We start from the raw sequence: 14,351 nt of genomic DNA, 5'->3' as shown, positions 1-14,351 counted from the left end.
TCCCTGTAATGACTGATGATATCACGCATGTTTGCTGCTGTGACACCGCGGACTAGATGCTAATGCTGCAGAGATAAACATGATGTCATTTTATGCAATTAAACACTTAATATACAACAGGTAATGATTTGGTAAGCTTGGCACATGCAAGCAGTGGCTTTTAATCTTATTAACAGAGGTGGGATGATGCCACAAGTGATATACACATACCCACTCCGTATCAATAAAAAACTCCTTTACAGGCTTGGGTCATTCTGCTGTGATAGGATGAAGGTGCCTAAAATATGACCCTAGCAGCTATGAGCAGCTTTTGTAGGATCTAGGAAGAGATGGTAGATTAGACCAAAGTGAAAGCAAAAAAGTGAAGTGTTCCTTGCATGCCCTGTCCTCCTCCCCCAGGCTGTAGTTGCAGTAGAAACTCTGCTGGCATGGGTTGTGCTCCGGAGCGAGAGAGCACTGGGGGCCCACATCATACCAGCATCCCATGGCCTTCTCTGAACCTCTCTGGCCCTTCTCATGGCCAGTAAGCCTGTCTATGGACGCTGCTAGATGACTCTCACAGGCGTGCTGTGGATTTGTTGGTGTGTATCCTGCTCTCTGGGGTACACATCTCAAAACTGCCCCTCTCTCTCTGCCGGACCTGCTGCACTCCTTTCCCTTCCCTGGAGCTGTGCAACCTCCACTCCTCTCTGCAGCCCTGGCCTCCTTCCTTCTGCAGATGCTTTCCATGGCCAGGAACACTCAGTGTTCACCTCAGCTACACAGATGTGGCAGCAAATGGTCTCCTTCCACAACAGTCAATATTTCCCAGCTTTGACAGATTAGCCAGAGTAATCACAGATTTTATGTGGCACAATTAACATATCTTTTCTTTATAGCTATTGCACATGGATTTGTCTGTGCTAAGCAAGGTCATACTGAGCACCAAACCAGCAGCATCCTCAGGGGAGATCCCACACCGACGCCAGGCCCGGGGGGGCACTGGCAGGTGGCTTCACACCGGGTGGCATCAGTGGCTCCATAGTGAGCTGACCATGGCACTGCAGCAGTGCCACCTCCTCCCCATCATTCGTGTTTTGAAGGAGACAGGCATGAATTTTAAGACCTGATCATTGTATCACTGGAAAACTGGGAATTGAGGACTGGGGAAGGCCAAAGGCACCATTACAATGGGCACCTTGTGACTGGGACCTGCGTTGATCAGCACGTGACATCACAGAGCAGATCTCTAGGGGCACAGAGGACAAGATTTCCAAAGCCATCCCCAGATGCTGAAACAAAAATATTGGCTTTGTAAAGGGAATGAAACAACACAATGATCTTTTGCGAATTTCTTTGAGTCCCATCATTTTTGAGGAACTGCTTGCAAGTAGAGACACTCCAGGTGAAAGCAGAGGTGGGGGAGCTGAGCAAGCAGAACACACTGGACAGAGCCCATTTTGTTAAACCCCTGTGCCACTCGGTCTCTGTGGGCACCTGTCCCCCTCCCTCCTGTGGGTGTTACAGCTGCTCTCCCGGGCTGCCCTTTCTGAGAGATCCCTCCATCCCACTGACCTCTGTCACAATTGGCCCTTTCCCTGAAATCAATTATCTGCTGGGCACTGCTCCATATTCATGAGGGCTCCAGCCATTTGACCTGCTGCCCCCCCAGTGCTGCTTCCAGGCTTTGCTGAGGAATGGCTCTGCCTTCTCTAATCCAGCAAAGAGGGGGCAGCCCGAGAAGGGTGCTGGGGGACTCCTGGGCCAGTCTTGCCCTGCTGTGGGATGCAGTGGTGTCCCTGCTTCACTCCACGGCTCAGCAGCGTTGAACTGCTGCAGTGTGAGAGCAGAGGGGCTGTGACCCGAGGTGTGACTGCCCGTGGGGAACCATGGGCACATTGGTGGGGAGAGGATGCTCCTGGAGAATGAGCCAAAGGAGCTGAGTACTTCAGGGAACACTGACAGAGTCGAGGATGACAGCTGGTCCACATCACCTCAGCAAGGGCTGGGGTCTGTGGCAGGAGGCAGCAGGTGGCACTGGGCTGAGCGGTGCCATCAGGTGAGCTGGACAAGCCTTGGCCATGCAGGTGCCCAGTCCCCGAGCTCTGCAGAGACTGGTGTCACTCTGGATGATGTCCCAGCGCTCGGCTGCACCAGCACGTGTCACTGCACTGCGGTGGAGCTGAGCCTGGGCCCTTATCTCTTTCCAGTTTCCTTTCCAAACAACAGCACCAGGGCTTATGTTTGGATTTCATTTTGTCTCCTTTCCAAAGTCTGCGGGACATGTCTGGGTTAATATCATAGTTTATCAACAATCAGTGCTTAAGAAATAGGTTCTCTTTGGGTGATATTTAATGAGCTTAGAAATGAGAATATGGCTGGGCTGTTGTAGGAAACAGGAATGAGAATTTTAATGAGTGTTTATGTTTAATAAAAGGTTAATAAATTTTAATTAAATTAAACCAATAAAGTTCAATATTTGCTCAGCATATCAAAGTTCTGTTTGGCGTGGTGGTGTGTGAAATGCTGGCTCACACTCTGCTAACACAGGGTCTGCCTCCCACTTCCACCAGCGTCTTCAACCTCAGCACTGCAGGTATGGAAAATCCTCTGGTTATAGGAAAGGACTATGGGAGATGTTTGAATTTGGTCATATTTTGCAAATAGGTCACCACCATAGGTACCAAAGGCCTGTCCCTGGTTCACAGACCCCTGTGTTCGGTGGCAGCTTGTGCTCAACCACCTCTGATGTGCCAGAACGAGCCGGTACCACACAGGGCACCGCGCAGCTCTCGGGCCCAAAGCTTCCCTGCTGCTTTGCTCCCTTGGAAGCCCCACAGGGTTTCATATGCAACAAACCTTTCTTTAGTTTCCATGAGCCCTGGCCTGAGGGGTCTGGGCAGCTGAGGTGTCCCAGTGCTGTGTCTGGACACAGGGACAGCCTCAGCCCCGTGTGCTCCCGACAGCGGCTGGTGGGACCTCGTGGGGCCCTCCCGAGAGCTCCTGAGCACAGTTGTGCCTTTGTGAGTGAACAGCTGGCACGAAACACGGTGGAATTGTTTACAGGGGCCTGGGCCAGATGTGATGTGTGCTCCCTGCACCGGGGCACAGCTAATCAGCCTGGGGAGGGATGGGGACAGGCAGGCTGGTGCAGGCAGGAGCCAGAGCCTGGCACAGCCTTGGGCAGGGGCAGGGCAAGCAGCTGGTGCAGCACAGCACAGTGTGGCACAGCGTGGAATGGCATGGCATGGCAGAGCATGGTGTGACTCAAACTGAAAGAGAGTAGGTTTAGATTAGATATTAGGAAAAAATTCTTCCCTGTGAGGGTGGCGAGGCCCTGGCACGGGTTGCCCAGAGAAGCTGTGGCTGCCCCATCCCTGGAAGTGTCCAAAGCCAGGTTGGATGGAGCTCTGAGCAATGTGGTCTAGTGGAAGGTGTCCCTGCCCATGGCAGGGATTGGAACAAGATGATCTTTAAGATCCCTTCCAGCCCAAGCCATTCCATGATTCTATGACATGGCACAGCACTGCTGCAGCACTGTGCAGCCACTGGCACTTGTGGCCCCCCAGGCAGCCAGGACAGTGTGCCAGAGACCCCTTGGATGGTGGTGCTCGTGGCAGGTGCTGACATTGGCGAGACTGGGAGCACTGTCAGAGCCATGAGAGGGTCTTCCCTTCCATGGGGGCTGTCAGGGGCTCCCACCCTGGCACACAACACCCCTGCTCCCCTTTCACTGCTGTGGGAACACATGCCGGCACAAAATATGAATCCCAATTGATTTGGAAGAAATGGAAAATCTCAGGGTTTATTTCAGAGCAATGTGTGAGGATAAAGCCACAGCTTTGTGCCAGCTGCTGGTACTGCCACGGGAACCCCTCACAGTTTGGCTGACTCCAGAGGAGAGTTTGGGCTTTCACTCTTGGTGGCCACCACCCTCTCCCAGGGGATGCAGCAGGAGGGGAACCGGCTAAGAAATGTTATTAGGAGGCTTCACAGGCAATAAATGTATTTCTTCTAAAAGAACTGGAGGAATATTTGGATTATTACATTTATTAGACCACTCAGCAAATGTGTTACACTCATATGACAAATAAATGTGATGGTTTCAGATTTCATTAGGCAGCCCCGGGCAGCGGCGCTTTGTCCCAGCCACAAATGAGCAGGGCTCTGTCACCATTCCTTAATGGTCATTTTTGCATCAGTAGTAATGAATGTGCCCAGCGTGGCTGTCACAGCCCCGAGCCCTGCCCGGCACCGCAGCCGCTGTGCCAGAGCTCCCCACGTCCAGGCACGGCTGGGAGTGACCCCTCTGTCCAGAGGAGCCATGTGGGAGCCAGTCTGGGCGATGAGGTGTTGCCACAGCTCCTAAGCAAAATGGGAGGGAAGAGGAGGGAGCCGTGGGCACCCAACATCACCCCTGCCAGTCTTGGCGGGGCTCAGGGACAGACCCTCACCGGGGCAAGTCCCCACGCCGAGCCTTGGCCGAGCATGATGCTGTCTGTGGGAGGAAGGAGCACAGTGCAGAAGCACAATAATTGCTCCTTTTTTCTTTCCTTTTTTTTTTAAAATTTACCAGTGTCAAAACCAATCTGAGCGGCGGATGCATATATTTAAATTAAAAGTAATTAAAAATGTGCTGCCAGAAAAACGCATGATGGATTCAATGTAAGAAAATGAAGTAATAAAATACTTTATGGATTAACTCATATCAGACTGTTTTGCAAATTTATTTTTCATTATGATACATCCATATCAGATAATGTCTGAATTTATTATGCTGCCTTCAGGCAGGCCATGTCGGAAACCTCCACAGCCCCATTTGGGCCCAGTGACTGGTGAGCAAGGTTTCTGTCATCATTTCTTAGTGGTCACTTCACCTCAGTAATAATGAACGAGTCAAGCAGGGCTGTTATTTTCTTTAATCTCTTTCCTCATATTAAAAAAATACAGCCAGCCACATCATTATTGCAGCAGGCCCAGAGGACTATTTCCAGGTCATTACTCCAGTTCGTCTGAGCGTCTCCAGGTCCTGAAGGGTTTGGGGTTATATGCAATAAGGCGTTCGTCGACAACATTTCCCCTGAGCCCTAGGTGTTAATGAGAAAGATTTTCCATGTGGCTGTTAACACTGTGTGGTTTAAAAAGTCACAAAGAAAATGGGATTTCCTCCTCCAGCTTCTGCCTCATCGTGGATCTCCGTGCTTGCAGACGCAGGAGGACAGTTACCTCTCTAATTGCATGAATTCACACGCTTATTTTTCTAGAGGGGGAATCGTAACCGTGCATAGGGTAGATTTCCATCAGCTAAGTTCAAAATTTTCTGGTTATTCACTTTTAATTGTCCCCATATTATTCTGACAGAATATTTGTTCCCCTCTGTGGACAGAAGAAATGCAAACTGCAAACCCACAGCCAGGCTAATGCCATCAAAAATTCAATTTTTTGCCCAAGACAGAGCCCCGACTCCCTAATCTCACTTCTGAAGAGTATTTTTGTCTGCTCAGCATCTTCAGCTCTTTACCAAACCAGAGCCCACTACACTTGTGCTGTGCTTTTCGAGCTGCTATGAATTTTAAAATGTGTAAAAATGACAGAATATTAACAAAAGCATTGATTTTTCTATTTATTTTTATGCATTTTATTAACTAGACCACTTTCAAGTGTAACCACTGTGTATTAAATTTACTCTGCAACACTGGCTATGAATCGCAAACAATAAACCAAATTGAATTCTTTATAAAGCAGAAATTTAGAAAAAATACAATTAAAATGCTGCCTGTGCTGCCAGGCAAGGGCTGCGATTCCCCATCCTGTGTCCATTCCCGGGCAGGGTTTGATGGAGCTTCCCCCCACCTAAGTCCTTTACAGAGCCCTGAACAAGCAGATAATTCACTGAGAGGCAGAGAGATAATTTTAGGAATTCCATGTCTGTGGACAGGCTTGGATCAGAGATACACTGTTATGTCAGCAATTTTTGTAACCACCTACTCAAAGCACCTACTGTGCTCCTTCATATTCCAGACCAAAGGCTTGAAAGTGTCTCTCACCTAGTTCTCAGAAAGGACATTTCACAAATTCTCTGAAAAATCTGCCAGAGTTCAGAGGGAACTGCTTTGAGGCTCTGTCTTTGCTCATACTCCAGTGCACTTGGCAATGAAACTAATTCCAACCATGGGGAGATATTGGTGGATGGAGGCATCTCACATCCCACAGATCTCACAGCCATTTGATCATTAATTTTTTTAAATCCTTTGGAATAGCTGTATAATCCACCAGGAAAGCAAAGGAGTGGGACCAATGCCTGCAACACATGCAAGGCTATGGAAATGCTGAGTGTTCTGGGAGGGAAAAAAGCATCTTAATCCAGGTACTCGGTGTTCCTGAATACAGATCAATTTTCTCCTTAACCTGCTCTTCTAAAGCTGTGCCACTGCATAAATCTAGTTATTAGCGAAACTCAGATGTAAGATGAGTGCAAAGGCATAAAAATATCTTGGTTCCCCAATGGGGATAATATTAGCACGTCCCTGCAGTGAGAGTGTTCGGGTGCTTTAACCTCGTTTGTGAAGCTCTGGTGTTACATCACGGAGGAAATTCATAATTCTGCTCTCAGTGCTGGCTGTACATGATCTGGGGTCACCCACTGCCTGCTGGCTGGAAGGAAAACCTTTGAACAGGTACAGAGCCCTCAGGCTGAGCCCTCACAGCCCCGGGCAAGGCTCTGGGTTTATACTGAACCACTGAACCACAGAATCACAGACTGGTTTGGATTGGAAGGACCTTAGAGTTGATCTTGTTCCACCCCCCTGCCACGGACAGGGACACCTTCCACTGCATCAGGTTGCTCCAAGCTCCGTCCAGGCTGGGGCAATCACAGCTTTTCTGGGCACCCTATGCCAAGGCCTCTCCACTCCTGCTCCAGAGCCCCACGGGTTCTGGGCACATCTGGGCACGGCTGTGGCAGAACTGACACAGGACCCAGGACTTGCAGGATTTTAAAGGCCTCTTGAATTGGAGCCTGAAGTGGCATTGGCAGCGTGCAGCTTGTCCAGGGAGTGTTGGGATCATGGCCAGAGCCGTGGGATGGGAGGGGTGGCGATGCCCAGGCGCCAGTTCAGGTGCCTTGGCTCCGGTTCAGCCCCGTGCCAGTGGTGAACGAGTGGCGCCGAAGGAACAGGGAATGTCACACACGTGCTCCTGCCACCCAGAAATCCGTCTCTGGCCTTAACGAGGCGGCGGCAGCAGCAGCTCTCCCGCCCACACCTGCTCTCCCAGATCTGCATTACGGAGCAAACCTCATTAACGGGGCTCTCGCAGCCGAGCTGCAGGCACGGCTCGGGCAGCGCCCGCACGCCCAACACAAAATCTATATATAGATCTCTGTGTCCTCCCGCCTCTAAATAGGCTGCCCAGGAGCTATTTTGGGAGGAGGCGGCGTGAGGGGAGCCTGCCCTGGCCAGGGAGGTGCAGGAGCACGCCAGGTAGCCGCTAACACGCCCGGCCTTTTCAGGGGAGATTTAGAAGGACTCTGTAATCTGCAAATTCTAAAGAGCTGACGGAGACAGTTATTAAGGGCTGGTGGGTGATGGCTGCTTGCGGTGTTATTAAAGTGCTAAAAGATTATGTCTCTGATAGTGCTGTGCTTACAGTGTCCTTCATGGCCACTTCCACAGGGACAGAGGCAAGGAGAAAGGCAGAGGATCGATAAAAGGATATTACCACTGGGCCAATCCCAATAATAAGAGAGGTGATATATACACACCATTTAAATTGTCCAACACATTTAATGTTCATTAACACTAATTTTCACAGTGCTGGTGTTTAACGTATTATTGCAATGAAATTAATAAAAAAATACCCCACAGGAAATATAATTTAATTGTTTATATACTCACCTTTTGATTGCCAATTTCCTGCCGAGCTCTGCTGCTGCATCAGTGCTTGCAGGAAACAGCAGCCACAAGAGCTGGGGGCTGGGGCTGGGGGGTCCCTGGAGCCCTGCACCTGCAGCCTTGGGCAGCACACAGACTCCCCAGACTTGGCAGAAATGTCTGGCAGAGCCAGGGACCCTTGTGCCATTTTTCCTCTTTTTATCTTTCCACCATCTTTAGAAACCTCCTTCAGAATCCTCCCTTCTTCTTCTCCTTCAGAAGTTCCTCAGGATCCCATAGATGAATGTTCATTATCCTTGTGAAAAATCTCGACTTGAAATGGATTTGGTGTAGGGGCATTTTTCATGTAAAAGGGAAGAAAAATCACTGTGGGATAGTTTTGTTATCCTGCAGTAACTACTGGGGAATTACGTATTTATTTATCTCTTACGAAGCACACGGAAATTGTATTTGGCCACAGTGTATAAATTGTGGCATAATTACTGTAAAATTTATAGTTTTTATACTTCCAACAAGTTAGCTTTTAAATCACACAACCCCATGTAAATACTTTAAAATTATTCAGTAATTACTTATTTACATTGTAATTAAAATAAGTAATTAGCATACATTTACAGAGGATTTACATACTTATTTGTGAAAATAGTTCCTTGGCAGATGCAAAAAGAAATCTTTAGCTGATCATAAAAAAATAGAAAATATATGTGTGTTGAGAAGGAACCACAGAGGCTGTGTGAGAGTGGGGGCTGCACTCACTGTCCCCCCCGATGGGCACACGGGTGTCCCCACGTGTATCCCCATGGGGGTGGCTCTGGGCAAGGCTGTCGGGACTGGGAGCAGACCAGGATGAGGATGGATTAAAGGAGCAAGTGCCCAGGGTGAGCAGGACCTGCTGTCACCAAGGGCTGTCCGGAGCAGCCAATGCTGCCCCACCCTTGTGGCTCCTCACAGGGAGTGTCCCCAGCCCGGGTGCCACGGCCCCATCACATGGCACTCGCTGCCCACTCAGCCTCCACCACCCTGGGTGCTGCAGAGCCTCCTGTGCCCGTGCAGGACGTGTGGTGCTCCTTTGGAATCCACACTGAGGAATGAGCGTTGTGCAAATGGTACCAGCACAGGTTGCTTGGCCCGAGCTCTGTCAAGGGCTGGCACAGTCCCCTGCTCCTGGAAATGTCTGGAGCTGCTCTGAAGCATCAGCTGTGTTCTTAGAAAGCAAGTTGGCAGGGAGGAGATCTGCCCTCGAGCCAAAACTGGTCCTTTAAAATCCACGCAGGGACAGAGAGTGTTCGGGATGCAGGATTAGCAAACCATCCACACAGGATCCGCAGGGCTGTGTAGTTACTGTGTATGCATTTCAGCTAAACAAGACAAATCTGGCTGATGATTGTGTCTAACTAGGAAGAATGATTGAAGGTCCATGCCCTCAGATGTAAGGATAACATAAATGATGATTGGTTTGAGCCGGGAACTCCCAGGCCAAAGTTAGCAGGCGCAGTCAGCACCATGCTCTGGCAAAGCCTCCCACAGAGGGGACCCCAGGGTGGCCGTCTGCAGGAGGGACCCCAGGGTGGCCACCCCCAAAGAGGGCATCCCAGGTGGCTGGGACTGCTGCCAGGCACTTTGCTGAGGGGAGCAGGGGGAAGCCTGTGGCATGGCCCTGGCAGCCCCCCTGACTGACACCAGCCTGAGCAAACACTTCCACCAGCACAAAATCTGGGAAGGCATTTTTCTTACAGGTTTGCACCTACTGGGGGTTCCCACTGGGAAAATGTGCCAATCCCCACACAGACTTTTCCATTAGATGGAGCACCCATAGGAGTTTGGGCTGATGAGGGTGCTGGTGTCTGACACGTGCTGCTCCTCACACTGGCGTGGGAGGGCAACGAGCTCTCCTGGGCCAGGGGCAGCTTCAGATGGACAGTGAGGAGCATGGAGGTGCTAGTGAAGCTGTTCCCCCCAAGAACAAGTGCTTTCTGGTCCTTTCCATGTCGGGACCAAGGTGACAGTGGCTCAAGGCACCCACAGCTGCAGAACTTTTCCTGGCAGCCGTGGGTGCAGGGCATTCCTGGGGATGCCTGGGGATGTCTGGGGCTCCAGGCAGTGGCCTCCTTCTGGGGACTCCAGTGCATCCTGGCACTTCCAGTTTCTGACTTCTGCTCTCCATCATGTGCTCTGCTTTCCCAGACTTGCCATTGTTCTGCCATGTTTCTGCCACCACTTTTGTCTTTGAAAAAAAAGCCCATTTCTGTACCTGGTGAGTGCTGGTGGGAAGAGTTGGGAACTGCAGGCATCTGGTGCTTTGTGTAACAGCAAGATATTGTTCAGGGAATGAAGGGTTCCAGTGGGCAGACTAGTGCTCCTTAATGAGCAGAGCCTCATCGCTGGAATTGTGTTTGCCACATTTAGCCAGTGCAGAAATCTTTTTCTGGATGAAAAAGGCGAGATGAGCACAAAAAAGCAGCCACAGCTGCAGCTCCACTGTGGAATTCACTCCCTCCCCAGAGCACTTGGCCGGGCTGTTATCACATGTGCTGTATTATTGGATTTCTCCAAAGTCTCCCTTTATCCTTATTAATGCTGTGAAAGTTGTAGCAAGGAGTGATATGATCTAACATTGGATAAAATCACAATTTGTCCTTCTTCTTGGTGTAAATGTAACAGGGCTTAACTGTACAAACAAATAAGCCTAAATAGAAACATTTGTGATGATAAATGGGCAAGGAGAGCGCTCGCTGCAAGGTGAGAGATGACAGCGCCTGTGAACAGAATGGAGAATCTCACTGCTTCAGGGTCAGTCTCAGGCAGCCTCAAGGTCAGCCCTGCCGGCTCTCCCTCCTCCTCCTCCTCCTCCCTGTGGTGAGGCAGACATCCCCACAGCTCTCACTCCTGGCTGCCACAGTGAGCACGGCCAGGGTGGTTGGGCTGTGCCACGTTCAGGGCACGGTTCAGTCCCAGCAGCTGCTTGGCAGGCGCTGGTGAGACTGAGCCCATTCACCACTGGGAGGGCTGACCCTCATGAGGAGAGGGAAGAGCACTAAAGGATATTGCTGAGCAGGGTCCTGGGCAGTGCCTGGGCAGGGCTGAGGGGGGCTGAGGGGCTCCTGGGCGGTGCGTGGTGACAGAGTGGGCAGTGGAGCGGCTGGAGGAGCGGGCAGAGTGCCCCCGGGTGAGCTGTGCCGTGGCAGCCGAGCGCAGCACACGGGCTGACCCTGTGCCCCCGTCACGGCGCGGGAGCGGCGGGTAATGAGGCCCCGTGCGGATATTGATATGACAGAACAAAAGGCCAAGGTGCAGTAAGGACAGCAATCCGCAGGTCTCAGTCCATTTGTTTTTCACACCAAATCCATCACAGTAATGGGTCACCTTTCTGTGGCAGCTCATGATTACCTGCTTACCGGGCAGCTCGGCAGGTGGGTGACTGGCCGGGCCAGCAGGGAATAGGTGCAGGGCCTCTCCCACCGCTCCCGGGATTTATGGTGGGTCAGCGACACGTTCCCCTGATAGATCGAGTGGATTGGAGTTTATTTGGGTCACAGTGATCAGCAGTGTTTGCTGTGACAAAAGACTGATGAGGAGAGATCCGGGGAGATGCCTGGGCATCAGTGGAGGGGCACCTGGCAGTGAGGTGCCCTGGGGTGTGGGCAGGAGGGGACCTGGGCTGCCCCTGCTGCCACTGCCCCTTGGCCATCTCTCACTGAACTGCCCCTGTCCTCACTCCCAGCAGCAGCACCTGGTGCAGTGAAGGTGTGGAGGGTGTCTTCTGCCACAGCACACCCTCCCAAATCCCCTTCATCCCAGGGCTGCAGCCCTCACGCTGTCCACCCTCCTCCTGCTCTGGCAGCTCAGGGCACGGTGAACATCTGCCTTCGGGCAGCAGCTCTGGCCCCCGTGCCCCAGTGCCGTGGGGGGCAGGACTGAGCCCCCGGGGTGTCAGCCCGGCAGCTGCGCCAGGCACCACTGAGAGGAAAAATGTTCCTTCTGCAGCGTCCTGCTCACACATGTTCCTGTTTAATATTCATGCACCAAAATGAGACAAGTGCTTAATGAGATCAGCCATGAGTTTCATTTGAACTCTGCCAGCAAAGGAGTCCTCAAAATTGCTCTGCAGTGGATGTGCTAAAAAGTTTAATACTTGCAGGCTGATGACCTCTGCGGGGGCCTTGGCGGCGCTGGGGAGGAGAGGGAGGTGGAAATTAGAGCTTATTAAAAACTGTCCCTCCATGTGCTTCAGTGGAGGTGTAAGCGGGTTTGGCGGGATCATGGGGAGGGCACAGGCTGCTCCACAGGTTCCCATCCTCTCCTTTCAGGTGGATGCTATCAGGGAACACATGAACAGCAGCTAAACAATGCTCATTATTTCCACACATAGGAAAACCCAGCCTCAGAAAACAGAGCTAAATCTCCCAACATCTTAAGGGATGGAAGCCATCTGTGATAAGGAGGGTTGCCTTTCAAAGATAAGGAAAAAAATTGAAATGTATTATACATAAATGGCTTCAGGCAATGAATCACTCCACAGCGTCCTCGCTGCTGGATTGTGGTCATCACAAAGAAAATAGTAATAATGATAGTAACAATAATTAATACTGTGGGTGCTTAGTGCTGCTCCTGGCTGGAGGCCCCTCTACCAGATCTCAGAGACCGGGCCTGGAACAGTAAACATACATTTATGGTAATTTTATTTGAACTCTTGAGAATACGTCCCACACCACTATGATTTGATGGCTTATTAAACCCTGCAGGGTACCTTCTCAGGATGGGAGTGCTAGGAGCAGTCAGAGGGAGAGAGAGAGCCATCAGCAGGGACCAGCATCATTTCCCTCCTAATTAAAAGTCAAAATGTCATCTAGGTTTTTGTATTGTAATTGCAATGGTCATTGCAAAGACACCATGAAATCTGGCTGCATTAGCACTTCTTTGGGGGGAGGTCTGCTGGATGAAGATGTATTGAAGGACTCGTTCTGGCATTCTTCTTGTACAAGTCCAGGCTTTAAGTGCAGTAAATGAGCCCCCCGCCAGGAGCTCACCTCACCTCTGGGCCCCCCCTTCCCCAACTGTATCAGGGGACTTGAATGGAAAAAAAAAAATCATACATTCCAACCCTAAATGATACCAGTAAGTTTGTGCAAGCTTATGTAAATCACACAAAAAGTGACAAGTTTTCCTATTAAAAGATAATTGTAATCAGGGTGCTGGACGTGCCGTGCACTGATGATTGGAGATAGACGGGCAGCGTGAAAAGATGGATCGTTTTAATTTGCACCAATTAAATTGAAGTTCATGGGATCATCTTCTTCAATCTTCATGAATACTTTATTTTCTGGCTGCTATGGAGCTATTAAAAAGAATGATTGAGCCAAGAGCTAGGCATAGTATATTTTATGAAATATCACCTTTAAAGAATTTGAGTGCGCCATTTTCATAATGAGTTTTCTAGTACCTAATACCCTTCTATATTACTACATTTTTAAAGTGGATTGATCTGGAAAGTGCAGAAAGTGCAGGTAATGATACATTTTGCTAGGATAAGGTGGCTGATAATGTATCATGTTACTGCTCTGAGAATAATAGATTGCCTTGTGTTTGAGATGTGGCATTCTTATTTTGGTGCTTGCCTTGTGCAGACAAGGGGAGTCCTCTCTGTCTCTGGAAAAAAAATGTTTAATTGTTTGTGCAATTTTCTTCTTGTTTCTTCTATGTCTTTTCTGTATAGTTGGTGACCTCAGAAACAGATTTCTGAGGTTTGAGGGAGGCTGTTCTCAGGTATGCATTTGTCTTGATGGATGTTGTTAGAACAGAACAGCATGTAGGAGACAACACACTATGGGAGATAAAGAAATACACAACCCTATATTATTTACCAGTGCCTCACATTCTCTTCCCAAGAGAAATGAGTGATGATAGCTTCAAAGGGATAAGTCAATGAGAAGGGTGGTCATCTCTCACTCACAACTGCCAAAAAGACCCCAAGTCTCACTATTTCATGCACAGACAAATCAAAACCTTAATGGGAAATGGGAGGTGCTCAGCTGTGTGCAAGATTTGAGCCTGCCCTGTGGTTTTTAGCCAGCTTTTGTGACTGTGGAATCTCTCCCAAGGAGCCTCTGGACCCGTGACTGTGCTGTTCTCACCCAGTGCTCTCCACTCTGAGCTGGAGCAGCTCGTGGCTGTGGGCACCAATGCCCACCTGGAAAAACTGGCCAGAAATTCCTGAGCACTAGGAAAAACCCTGAGTACCTGTCAAGGCAGGGGTTGGTACCAGTCTGGTGGTTGCTCTGGTATTTGTAAATATCTCACTTTGAAGTTACACTGGATAAAATGTGAACAAATGCACAGGAGGCCACGGTTCCTTCAGTGCCTGCAGGATGATCAGAGTTGGGGTTTGGTTCTATCTCAGAGGGGCTGGGAGGTGCCACCCTCGAAGGACTTGCTAATGAGGTCGCCAGGGACTGGACTGCCCAGCTCACAGTGGGGCAGGAG

Source organism: Manacus candei, unplaced genomic scaffold (assembly GCF_025592945.1).
Source record: "Manacus candei isolate 608988 ecotype Guabito, Panama unplaced genomic scaffold, ASM2559294v1 h1tg000071l, whole genome shotgun sequence".
NCBI lineage: Eukaryota > Metazoa > Chordata > Aves > Passeriformes > Pipridae > Manacus > Manacus candei.
This window is presented reverse-complemented; position numbering follows the sequence as displayed.